The sequence below is a fragment of the Dioscorea cayenensis genome, chromosome 9 (genome assembly GCF_009730915.1).
Source record: "Dioscorea cayenensis subsp. rotundata cultivar TDr96_F1 chromosome 9, TDr96_F1_v2_PseudoChromosome.rev07_lg8_w22 25.fasta, whole genome shotgun sequence".
Taxonomy (NCBI): Eukaryota; Viridiplantae; Streptophyta; class Magnoliopsida; order Dioscoreales; family Dioscoreaceae; genus Dioscorea; species Dioscorea cayenensis.
In genome coordinates, this window is record NC_052479.1 from 26,526,955 (window position 1) to 26,530,912 (window position 3,958).

General features: G+C 45.5%; 1 non-coding gene across 1 annotated transcript; it reads right to left on the bottom strand.

The window, feature by feature from the left end:
* Positions 1-200: 200 nt before the first annotated feature.
* LOC120269649 lies at positions 201-307 on the bottom strand. The gene has a single exon (XR_005539293.1). It is a non-coding gene; the product is annotated as a small nucleolar RNA R71 (small nucleolar RNA).
* Positions 308-3,958: the final 3,651 nt, after the last annotated feature.

The following is a 3,958-nucleotide window of genomic DNA, read 5'->3' on the forward strand; positions in this document are numbered from 1 at the left end:
AGAGAGTTTTCTCGAGGTGTGTGATATGCTCGAAGATAAACGGAGTGACAGATGATGCCATCAAGTTGAGAGCCTTCCCATTTTCCCTAAAGGGGAGAGCGAAGCAGTGGCTACACTCGTTATCTAGAACATCAATTACCACGTGGGAGTAGATGGTAGAAGCTTTTCTAGCCCGTTATTTCTCTCCCGGAAAATCAGCAAAGCTTAGGAACGAGATCTCATTCTTTATTCAGTTGGAATTGGAGTCTCTATTCGAGACATAGGAAAGGTTCAAGGAGCTCCTAAGGAAGTGCTCGCAACATGGATTCCCGGAGTGGATGATTCTTCAAACCTTTTACAATGGTTTGAACTCGAGTACAAGGCAACTCTTGGATGCGGCAGTAGGAGGTACCTTAGGTAGGAAGACCCCAGATGAGGCTTGGCAGTTAATTGAAGAATTGGGGTTAAACAACTACTAATGGAATGCTAGGGAGAAGAAGAAAGTGGCCGGTCTCCATGAGATAGATGCGGTAACTTCATTGGCAGCTCAAGTGGAGAGTTTGAGTAAGAAGTTAGATCTTCTAACTTCAAATAGAGTGGCAGCCATGACTAATTGCAACGGGTGTGGTGGAGGACATGCTCCCTCCGATTGCCCAATCTCTATTGGTGATGGTTTTTCGGTGGAGAACATTGATTTTGTAGGTAATGGCATGAGACCTCAAGGAAACCCATATAGCAATACCTACAATTCGGGTTGGAAGAATTATCCCAATTTCTCATGGAGTAATCAAGGTCCACAAAAGGCCATGGGGCCACCGGGTTTCCAACAACAACAAGCCCCTCAGGTGAAAAACAGAGTCTCAGGTTTGGAAACCCGAATGAGTGACCTAGAGAAGCACTTGACTAGATTTATACAATCAGCAAATATAAGGTTTGAATCAGTCGAGTCTACACTTCGCAACCACACTGCCTCTTTGCATAACCTTGAAAATTAGGTGGGGCAAATTGTGAAGTCTCTCTCTGAAAGGTCACATGGAAGCTTGCCGAGGAATACAGAGACCAATCCTAGAGAGCACGTGAAGGCGATCACTTTGAGAAGTGGTCATGAGGTTGAAGGTAGGCTTCCGAGTGAGAAGCCAAAAGAACACGCACCCGAGGTTATAGAGGTAGAAGAGCGAACAAGCAAAGAGAAAGAGGTGGCACCCCCACCTTTCAAGCCAAGAATCCCTTATCCCTCTAGATTGAAAAATGACCAAGGGGATGAACAATACAAGAAGTTCCTGAGTTTGTTCAAGCAACTCCACATCAATATTCCTTTTGTTGAGACATTGACCCAAATGCCTAAGTATACGAAGTTCTTGAAAGACTTGTTGACTAACAAGAGGAAGTTGGAGAAAAGTGCTTCAGTGATTTTAGATGCTTCATGCTCGGCAGTGTTGCAAAAGAACATGCCGAACAAGAAGAAAGACCTGGGAAGCTTCATCATTCTGTGCAATATTGGCAATTTAGGTGAGGAAATGGCATTGGCGGATTCAGGGGCTAGTATCAACACCATGCCATATACTTTCTTTCAAAAGCTAGGCTTCGGCGAGCCTAGGCCTACTCAGATGACTTTGCAACTAGCGGACCAAACAGTGCGACATCCGAGAGGCATCATTGAAGACGTGCTTGTCAAGGTGGACAAGTGCATTTTTCCGGTTGACTTTGTAGTGCTAGATGTTGATGAGGATGCGGATGTACCCTTGATACTTGGGAGACCGTTCTTGCAGACTTCCAAAGCATTGATTGACATGGATGGCGGAGAGTTCACATTGAGAGTTGGAGATGACAAGCTCACATACCGCCTTGCTGAAGCCATGCGGCATTCTCTTAATTTCGATGATACTTTATATTTTCTATACACTATTGATGAGATTGTTGATGAATACATACAGGAGATGTTTAATCCGGATCCGTATGAAGGTTTGTTTGACCAAGAGGAGGATTATGAAGAAGTAATGATGCTTGGTTCGACAGAAGAAATACCATCTACCCCGGGGATCTTGGAGAAAGTGCTCCGGAAAATGAAGAGGGCTGACTTTGCACATCATGATTTCAAGCCATGGGTAAGAGGGCAACATTCATTCATGAACCCCCGTGAGGTAAGACAAGGTACATCAAGCTTAGTGATGTTAAACAAGCGCTTCTTGGGAGGTAACCCAAGTGGTTACTGTTTTTATTAGTTGAATAATGTAGTGTTTTGCATGAATAAATTGTTAAGTGTTGGTGTCTTAATTTTTTAGATGCTTGTGCTGAGATTTCATTATGAACTTTGAATATTAATCGTGTGATTTCATGTGGAATTGGCGAAGTTATGTCGTTTGAGCTTTATTCCATGTTTTTCATTGGTAAAACTTGCATATTAGGCAAGCTCTGAGTGTGTGAACATGTTCAGAGATTTTCTGCAGAGCCTCCAGGTTTTTCTAAGGCATCCAGTGAAGACACATGGGCATATGGAATTTCCGCACGCCCGTGGATTTGTATTGTGAGCTCATCCAGTGAAGACACAGGGGCGTGCGGCTGCCCCTGTGAACGACCATGCGACTGTGACACGCTCGTGGGTAATTTTTGCAAAATTGGGCAGATTATCCCGAGAGCACACAGGGGCGTGGACTCGCCCCTGTGGACAACCTTGTGAATTACACACGGGCATGGGTAACTTCCACACGCCCGTGCAAAATGCTGCAGAGGAGTTCTCTCCATCCCGAGAAAACATAGGGGCGTGTGGCTGCCCCTGTGAGTTGGGCATGTGAATGTCCACACCCGTGCGGAATTTCCACATGGGCGTGTATAACACTTGGTATTTTTCTCAGATGTCCAGAGAAGCCACAGGGGTGTGCGGCTACCCTTGTGGGTCGGACGCACGGGCTTGGGTATTTTCCACACGCCCGTGCGAGAACAGTCAGAGTCGAAGGAGGGTTTTCTCGAGAGCGCACAGGGGTGTGTATGCGTCCCTGTGGCTCTCTTGTAATGAAGAGCACGGGCGTGTGTATTTTCCGCACGCCTGTGGGGATGCACAGAACGCCAAGGGGTGCGAGTTCCTTTTAAAGAAGATTAGTTTCTCACCCTCTTCACTTCCTCTATTCGATTAGAAACATTCTCACATCATTCTTCGATTCCATAGCGCCAATTTGGTAGGATTTTTGTGAGGTTTTCCGGCCGGTTCTTCATTTTCTCATCCCATCTCATCGGTAAGCCCTAGTTATCATTTTCTTTGCTAATTCATGGTTTCCATCGATTAATCTGGTTAATAATGCTTCGTTTCTTCAATTAGAAAGATGATTTATGTTTACAATGAAGTTAGAAGTATTTTTATGTTGTATTTTTGGATTTTTGAAGCGCGGCCGTGCGGTTTTCATGTCCCGTGGTTCCACACGGGCGTGCGGAAATTCCACAAGACCATGTGGATTTCTACAGCATTATTTTATCAACTTGTTTGATCGATTTCGTTTCAAGTTTTACAGGTTATGGCACCTCGGTTGAAGAAGGAAGCTGATAAGAGGCCGCGTGAGTCATTCCCTGAGCCTGAGGGCATGAGTTTTGCGATTCCAGAGCATCAGGTTCGCTATGAGCGCTTGTCGAGACTCCGGTTCGGATAGACTCGATTCCTGGACACGACTATACTGCGAGATCTACAGCAGGGAGATGAGTTCACTAATGAGGTCAAGGATCTCATTTCAGCAGGTGGTTGGTGCCAGTTATTGAGGATTAGAGAGCCAGCCATCCGAGAGTTCGCACTGGAGGTACTATCATCATTCGAGTTTGACAGATCGTACGCGAGCTTCGACAGTTTAGACACCATTCAGTTCAGTGTATTTGGACACCACCATACCTTGAGCGTTACTCAGTTTTCAGAACTACTTGGCTTGTATGAGGAGGCATTCACAGATACGGAGGATGCAGCTCGATTATCGACTCGATTATCCCCGGAACCTTGACC